The sequence below is a fragment of the Ictalurus furcatus genome, chromosome 4, assembly GCF_023375685.1.
Source record: "Ictalurus furcatus strain D&B chromosome 4, Billie_1.0, whole genome shotgun sequence".
Taxonomy (NCBI): domain Eukaryota; kingdom Metazoa; phylum Chordata; class Actinopteri; order Siluriformes; family Ictaluridae; genus Ictalurus; species Ictalurus furcatus.
This window is the reverse complement of record NC_071258.1, coordinates 17,440,838-17,450,796: the sequence shown is the minus strand read 5'-3', so window position 1 is coordinate 17,450,796 and position 9,959 is coordinate 17,440,838.

Below are 9,959 nucleotides of genomic sequence, written 5' to 3'. Positions count from 1 at the left end.
CCACATCATCCCAATCTTATGAACACTGCATTGGCTCCCTGTGAAATCCTGTATTGATTGTAAAATATTATTATTGACCTATAAAGCACTAAATGGTCTCGCACCACAGTATCTAAGCGAAATTTTGGTTTTCAATGATCCGCCACCCCTACTCAGATCAAAAGGTGCAGGCTATTCGTCGGTACCTCGAATATCGAAGGCTACAGCAGGGGGAAGAACTTTCTCTTACAAAGCCCCACAGTTATGGAATAGCCTTCCAATTAGTGTTCGGGACTCAGACAAAGTCTCAGTGTTTAAGTCTAGGCTTAAAACGTATTTGTTTACTCAAGCTTACCATAAGTAGACTTTCTTTTATGCAAAATACAGTCTTACCTAACAATCTCTCCCTCTCTTTACCTCCCTCTCCCAATCTCCTTCAGTCAAGTGTTGATAGTCCAAAAAAGAATCATTGTCCTTATTAAGCAATGCAAGAATGGCAGTATCATCTGCATTGCTTCAGTATCAGTATCAGTATCAGTATTCAGTATCATCATCATGCATATTTAAAGTAATGAGTGGTGGTGACTGGACTCTGACAGTCATTTGTAAAGAGAATTTAAAGAAGTGTACTAAGTACACACCCCTGAGGGGCGCCAGTGTTGAGAACAATAATGGGCGATAATGCATCGTCCACCTTTACCACTTGTGGTCTCTTAGAAAGGAAATTATAAATCCAGTGTACTAGTGGTGATGGGACTTGCAGACACTGTAGTTTCTTGATTACCTGATGACGCTGAATTGAGTTAAAGGTGGAGCTAAAGTCAATGAAAAGAAGTCTGGCATAGTTTCCAGGAATATCCAGGTGTTGAAGTAGACAGTGCAAGAGACAAGCCACTGTACTCTGTACCTCTCTTCTGTTTATGTATATTGAACTTGAAAAGGTAGAAAGGGGGTCTATGAATTAGTTAATGGGTATTTCTCTCTCTTTATATCGCTATTAAAGTAGTGCATTTCCTCCTAATTTGTTTATTAACTTTTATTGTATGCCTAAATGCAATAAAAGTTATTTGCCAGATTCAGATGCTCCTAAACAAATTATTATAAAGTATGAGTTGGTAACTTATCAACAAAGACTGTACTATCATTTCTAATATAATGCATTTAATATGGAAAAATATTTTCACAGAAATATTTCAGATAATTTTTGTTTACACTAAATGTCTAATATTCTGTTCTTTGGAAATATGCCTTAACTGTTCTTTTTCCCCCCGAACCTTTTGTCAAACTAACATCTTGTTTTTTTTTTGTTTTTTTCTTGGAGTAAAAGTCAGGTCCTCTCTCATTTCATCAGGTCCTCTTGTTGGTGAAATACACAGTAATCTTCTAGGGGTATTAGGATTTCTCGGAGCAGACATTGTAACAGATAGTTGCAGAATTTCTTCTGTGTTTTAACTACAATGTCTTAACCATTATTTAAACACTGAGACACACGACTCCCCTTAATTCGTTAACATAATCACATTTGTAAGCATTCTGGTCAGCAAAACCCCAAAAGAACACCTGTCTCTCTCTCTCTCTTTCACACGCACACGCACACATACACCCACACCCACACACATGGTCACCAGAGGTCATAAATGTACACGACTTGACTGTCAGCCCATGGGGACATGGGATGTCAAAGCATAGACAACAGCTTATGTATTTAGCGACAGTTCTTGTAAGTATCCTCGTTGGCGAACCATTTTCCGAAATCTTGTTTATAGTTTAAACGAAATGCACAATTCTTTTAAAACACCATCTTTTAAAAAGGTTTTTTTTTCACCCTTAAAGTACCCTGTTTAGAAAGTAGGCTATGTAATACATAGTTTTAATTTTCTTCAGACATATTGTCATTTCAGTCTCCACAACGAACAACACAGATGGTTTTGGCCTTTATTTCAGTAAAAGATAACAACGACATCATACAGCCTTGAAGGACTGTAGAAATGTTTTACACATCACAGTGTTTTTCTCAACAACGTAGCCAATAAATATTTCAATTATTTCACAAACCTCAGTTTGTTCATTTCTTGACAGCAGGGTTACACATACAAATCCTACACATATGGAGCTACACATGCATAACATGTCCACAATTCTAATACATCTACCACATTCAGACACCAGGTCTAGTATTTTCTGGTAGATTAGTTACACAAACTGATAATTACCACAAAAGCAATTTCAGAAACAAAGATTCACTTAAACCACAAATGTACACATTGGTAGGGGTTGTAAAACACTGAAACACACGACTCGTCCCTTAATTCATTAACATAAACACGTTGTAAGCATTCTGGTCAGCAAACCCCAGGAAACACATGACTCTATCTCCCTCTCTGTCTAACACACCCACACACACGCACGCACGCACATCCATCCACACATACACGCACATCCATCCACACATACACACACACACACACACACATACACACACACACACACTTCAGACACTGTCACCAGAACTCATCAATTTAAAATTTACACTATCTACAGAACTGTCAGCCAGGGAAACACGTGTGTAGGGCGGTGTGTATAGGCCTACAAGACATCTCCCGAAAAAACTTGTCTTCCAGTTTAAACAAAACACTCGATTCTTTTAAGCAACACTTTAAACATTTTACATCCTAAAGGGTTATGTTTAGAAGGCATATAATACCCACGATTGTTTTAAAACACCGTCTTTAAAACGTTTACCCCCTAAAGGGACCTATTTAGAAGGTAAGTAAGGTATGTATGTAAGGTATGTATTTTTTTTTTTTTTTTTTTTTTACATTTCTTCAGGCATATCAATGTTCTTAGTGTATTTATTTCAGTAAATTTTTATTCAAAGTCATGCCATTTTCTCAAAAATGTAATCAATAAATCTTTCATTTATTTCACAAACTTACATTCTGCTCATTTATGTTAACATTCAACCATCATGTATTTTCTAACAGCGGAGTTACACAAAACGAACCCCCACAACTTAATTAAATGCGTGGATGCAAGATAAAAATTCTAATTTATTGATTTAAATATTTAAAGTTGTAAACATTATTTTGATGAGTTGTGTTGACATAATAATGTTGATATTTGCATCAACTTACTATTGTGTGTAATTTCTGCATTAATTGATTTAAAACAAAATTTACGTTGTAGTACATTTACATTTATTCTTTTAACAGACGCTTTTATCCAAAGTGACTTACAATGAGAGAACACAAGCAAAGCGATCTATCTAGCAGAAAACCATACAAGTAGTGCTACCATACAAGATTTATAATTGAGTTCTAGAAGAAAGTATTAACTTAATGAAATTGGCTTGATAACTTCAAGTCACTAATTTCAAATCCCATACCCATTTAACATGCCTGGACAAATTCACAGTTAAGACTCTGTTGGAGGACCTGTAGACTGAACAAATACTATACAAAGGACATTTCAATGTGAGTATCATTTCACTTACAATTAAATTCTACTAAAGCAATGAATTTGGGACATATTCTCAATTGTGATATGACCAATAGTGGACTCGTGTATAGACTACACCTGCTAATACATTTGATGGACCATTTTGCACTACTACACCTAGCTAATGCTAGTCATATTTAGCAGTGTAATTTGAAAATGTACTCTTTAGTTTACTGTAGCAGTGGAAAAGAATGAAAAAGTTTCATTTGACAAATCTGCTCATCTAGAGAGGGCTTTTCATTTGTGTTATAGGAAAGAAAAGCATGATTACATTTCTGCTTATTCGTGTAAACATCAACTACATTGTGTAATCTAATTTCATGTATTGACACATTTAAAGAAATAAAAACAAATCTTTAGTCATTCACACATATAGCCTTCTAGCTCCACTGTAGTCAGATTTCTCTTTGAGCAGAATTAGCAGCCTTTGGACTGTGGATAGTTCTATGAGAGGGATAAAAGTACTAGAAGCAGAGTGTTTCTTTTTTGTCTATATTGCTCATTTCATTCAGTGCTTTCATGTCTATAAAACCTGCAAAGATGTTAGGTATGATATTTGTATTGTAAACTACACTGGTTTTTAATACTATTGTTATACAACTCGAAGTTAGTAATTTCTCCTGGTTTAAAAGGCTGTATTCTACTGGAGAAAATCTAATTGGAGCAACGTAATTTTAAAAATGATTGTCAACTTAAAAACTTGTGTTCATAATTATGGTAATTAAGTACGTAACACTTAAATTCCTTTTAAATAATGTGAAAAAACTAGTTGGAACAACTTAATTTTTATGAGTAATCAACTTAAAAACGTGTTTATTATACAAATTATTAAGTGTTATTTGAAAATACATTTGATTGTAGAGGAAAAGGTAATTTCTCTAACTCAGTGTAGTTTGTTGGTTGAAATTAATTTCATTAAAAGTTGTCATAACTTCATTAGAAGTTGTCATGTTTTTTTGTTGAGCCTAAACATTTGTTTTTAGAGTGTGCATGTATGCACGTGTAGAATGCACTTGAATGTATTGATCTATGTGAAAGAACGTGTGTGATTGTGTCTGTGTCTGTGTGTATGTGTGTGTTTGTGGGAACGCAACAGATTACAACAAACCTTTATTATATAAACCATTATCCATTTTTAACAATGACTATTAAGAAAATAATGGTTGGTGATGACCTACATCTGTTAAGATAATGACGGCTGCTAATGACATAAGTGTAGACCATATGTAATATTATCTTTGGTGTGATTCTCTCAACATAATATGATTACTTGATCTAAGTGCTGTTATCTTTGGTGTACATATCTCAACATAATATGATTACTTGATCTAAGTGCAGTCCATATGTATAGAACAAGGTACGGATCAAAGTGCTGTCCATATGTGTACATGTCTCAACATAATATGATTACTTGATCTAAGTGCAGTTATCTTTGGTGTACATATCTCAACATAATATGATTTTTTGATCTAAGTGTAGTCCATATGCCTAGACCGTATGTAATCTTATCTTTGGTGTACATGTCTCAACATAATATGATTTTTTTTTTTTAATCTAAGTGCAGTCCATATATGTACATGTCTCAACATAATATGATTTTTTGATCTAAGTGTAGTCCATATGCCTAGACCGTATGTAATCTTATCTTTGGTGAACATGTCTCAACATAATATGATTTTTTATCTAAGTGCAGTCCATATGTGTATATGTCTCAACATAATATGATTACTTGATATAAGTGCAGACCATAAGTGCAAAATTTATGTAACATAATCTTTGATATATAACTCTCAACATAATTAGGATTGAAGATGATGACCGTTAACGACAGATGTTAAGAATATGACAGTTGGCGATGACAATTAACGACAGCTAATTCGAAAATGACTGTTGGTGATGGCCATTAACGACAGCTAATTAGATAATGACGGTTGCTAATGACATTTGACCTGTCAACATAATTAGATTTGATGATGACCTTTGACCTGTACATAGAGAGTAATAATATGCATCATTTAAGACCTGTCAAAAAGTAAAGTTACATAATATGCAAACCAATTCTCTCTCTAACACCCTATGTTGTGAAAATCTGTGGTTATAGAGCTACTTATCAGTCAAGAGCAGTAAATGTATACCCATTGTGGCAAAATACTTATTCTGATTGAGTACCATCTGTAATAATTTTCAAATCGTTTTTTTTTTTCTTGTTGTTCTTTTGCTAAGGTGTTTAATCTTTTCAGTTCATAGCTTTAAAGTCTACATGGCTCTGTCAATGTATGTGTGATTACTGATTGTTACACTGGATATTTAATATACAATTATTTCTGCACAATCCCTCCTATTCCCTAACAGGAATGAGGTGACCAAACTAAAGTTTGAGGGAAAATCATTCCATATATATGCAAATCAGAAGGAGGTGAGGGCATAAATTAAGCAAATATTTGTATTTGTATATAACTATCCCCTGATACCAGCAATGAGCATTGGGATGATGTGAATGTGCACATTTGCTTTGGTTCTGTGACCATGCACAGGACAAAAAGATAATCTTAACATACTTTGCACCAACCCCAGAGGCCTGCAAGCACCTGTGGAAATGTGGAGTGGAAAATCAAGCCTTCTATAAGTAAATCTAAAATACCTTCTTAAAGTTAGTCTTACTTTATAAACTGAAAACATAATATTATACATTCACTGTACACTTTAATAGGACCATCTGTACACCTTCTCATTTATGCAGTTATCCAATCAGTCAATCATGTTACAGCAGCACAGTGCATAAAATCATGCAGATACAGGTCAACATCTAATTGGGGAAAAATGTGATCTCTGTTACTTTAACTGTGGCATGGTTGTTGGTGCCAGATGGCTGGTTTGAGTATTTCATAAACTGCTGATCTTCTGGGATTTTCATATACAGAAAAAAAAAAAAAAAAAAAAAACATCCTGTGAGTGGTGGGTCTGTAGACTGAATCACCTTGTTAATGAAAGAGATCAGAGGAGAATGACCAAACTGGTTTGAGCTGACAGGAAGTAGTAACTCAAATAAGCACTCTTTACAACCGTGGTGAGTAGAAATGTATTTCAGAATGCACAGCACAACAAACCTTGAGGTGGATGAACTACAATATGGACCAGCTTTCATTCAACTGGACAGTTGAAGACGGGAAAAATGTTATTGGAAAAATGTTATATATATATATATATAAACAATTACAAGGCGTTTCCACACACAGAACTGTCACTTTTGTAATGTTATTTGTTTCATGCACCATTCTGTGTGGCCATGTGGCCATATTTCAAAGTTGGGCATCCCTTTTTACATTAATATGTACATTAGTGAGGTCAGGCACTGATGTTGGGTGAGAAGGCTGGCACGCATTAAGAGTTCCAATTCATCACAAAAGTGATCACTGGCACTGAGGTCTGGGCTCTGTGCCAAGGTTATTATAGTTTTGCATTTTTCATTAGTTTTTATTTTTATTTTGTTTTGACTTCATGTTTTCAAATTCAATTTAGCTTTAATTAGTTTTTAAAGTGGGTTTTCTAGTTTAGTTTCTATTTTTTGAAAATACTTAGTTTTAGTTTAGTTTTTATTAGTTTTAGTGTTAGTTTTAGTCTTTTGCAATATGAGTTATTTGTCAAGGCCAGAAAAAGTATTATGTAATAAAACCTCAACAAAAACATCATAAAATTTTAGAAATATGTATTCAACAATAACACCATAAATGGTGCACTTATATAGCGCTTTACACTGTGTCTCATTCACCCATTCACACACACACACACACTCATACACCAATGGTAGCAGATCTGCCATGCAAGGCGCTAACTTGTCACCGGGAGCAACTTGGGGTTCAGTGTCTTGCCAAAGGACACTTCGGTATGTGGAGTCATGTGGGCCGGGAATGTAACCGCCAACCCTACGATTGGTGGACAACCCGCTCTACCACCTGAGCCACAGCCACCCCACACCAGTACATAAAGTGTACATGTGTGTACATATGGGCACAAATAAGCTGATTGAAATAAGTGTACATATGGGCACAAATAAGATGACACACCCATGAAAGATGCTGTTAATCCTCTCTTGCTCCAACCATCTACACATAGGGTCAGCTTCCTTGCATCCTTAATGATCTCTTTTAATTTCTAATTTGCTGTATCCATCTTAGCCCCAATATGGCTGTTGACTCTTGCAGTTCCAGGTGTTTTGAACTTTGGTTCGAGTAAAGTGGCGAAGTATTTGAAGGCAATCGACCCACACAGTTGTGCAGACATCCCAGTATCAATAAACATAGTAACCAATGCTTCCTCCCACTTGTGGTGTTCCTGCATATTTACTAACCAGCAGCTATCGGTTTCGCCGGTGAAAGCACTGCTGTAGTGTTCTCTGTCCTACGGTTGTCTCTGTCATGCTGCCTAGCTCTGTACCAGGGTTAGCTTCTGTTTCGGGGGAGGGGGGCTTGGCGTTGTCCTTTCTTTATAAGGTAAGCTAAGTTAGCCACCCTGTGCGCGCTTCTCAAATGTACTTTCAAATTCGTGGGATTTTTCCCTTTAATAAATTGTCCACATATTTCACCACCTTCCACTGCAAGGCACTTGCTTTTATCTGACACACAGTCATATTCAAAGTAATCCCAAATAGGACTCTGCCGCTTTCTTCCGACTTTCAGTACTGCCGTGATGCCAGGCGAGGAGCATGGACTATGCTGTGTTCAGTTTGACATGGAATGTCGTAATTTCGGGGTTGCCAGTTGGAAATGTCAACTCTGAAAGATATTTGCTCTATGAAAGACATTGACAAAGATGAAAACTAAGGACATTTACTCTATAATTGTATTTTATTTTAGTTAGTTTTGCAAACAGACAATACAGTTTTAGTTAGTTATCGTTTTTTTTGTAATTCCCCATTTTTATTTCGATTTCAGTTACCGACAATGTTTTTTCACACCTAGTTTTCGTTATTTCGTTCATTTTCGTTTACAATTATAACCTTGCTCTGTGCAGGACACTCAAGTTCTTCCACACCACCCTTGGCAAACCATGTCTTTATAGTCTTTGCTTTGTACGCAGGAGCATTGTCATGCTTGGACCAGGTTGGGGAGGCCCCTTAATTTCAGTGATGGGAAATCTTGAAGCTACAGCATACAAAGACATTCTAGACAATTGCATGCTTCCAACTTTGTGACAACGGTTTGAAGAAGGCCTACATATGTCAGATGTCAGATGAAGGTCAGATGTCCACATACGTTTGGCCATATATTGTGGCTAATGTATCTAGAAATTTATCTAGATGGTCAGCAAACCCAAATGCCAATCTTTTCATTTTTCTCAATTCAGGATACAGTGCTGTGAAAAAGTATTTGCCCCATCCTGTTTTCTTCTGTTTTTGTGTATATCTCATTCTAAACTGCTTCAGAAATGAAAACAAAATCTAAGATAAAATAAAGGCAACCTAAGTAAACACAAAATACAGTTTTTAAATGATAATGTTATTTATTGAAGCAAAAAAGTTATCTAATGCCAACTGGGCCTGTGTGAAAATGTATTTGCCCACATACTTACTACAAATCCAGTTCTAAAAAAGTTGGTACGCTGTGTAAAATGCAAATAAATGTAAATTAAAAACAGAATGCAATGATTGCAAATCTCATAAAACCATGTTATTCACAATAGAACATAGAAAACATACCAAATGTTTAAACTGAGGAAATGTACCATTTTAAGGAAAAAATAAGGTAATTTTGAATTTGGTGATCGCAACAGGTCTCAAAAAAGTTGGGACGGGGGCAACAAAAGGCTAGAAAAGTAAGTGTTACTAAAAAGAAACAGCTGGAGGAACATTTTGCAACTAATTAGCCCATGCAGTTATTTCCATTACAGAATCATGCCTGTTTTTAATGCAGTGCCGTCTGAGGGCCTGAAGATCATGGGCATGCAATATTGATTTTCACCCTTGTCCTTTGCACACAGAGATTTCTCCATATTCTTGGAATCTTTTGATGATATTATGTACTGTAGATGATGAGAAATTCATAGTCTTCACAATTGTATGTTGAGGAACATTGTTCTGAAATTGTTCCACAAATTGTAGATACAGGTTTTCGCAGATTGGTGAACCCCTGCCCATCTTTACTTCTGAAAGACTCTGCCTCTCTAAGATATTCTTTTTGTACCCAATCATGTTACTGACCTGTTGCCAATTAACCTCCAGCTGTTTCTTTTTAGGAACACTTACTTTTCCAGCCTTTTGTTGCTCCTGTCCCAACTCTTTTGAGACGTGTTGCGGCCATCAAATTCAAAATTACCTGATTTTTTTCTTAAAATGGTACATTTAAACACTTGATATGTTTTCTATGTTCTATTGTGAATAACATGGGTTTATGAGATTTGCAAACCATTGCATTCTGTTTTTATTTACATCTACTTACATTTTACATAGCATCCCAACTTTTTTTGGAATTGGGGTTGTAATTCCC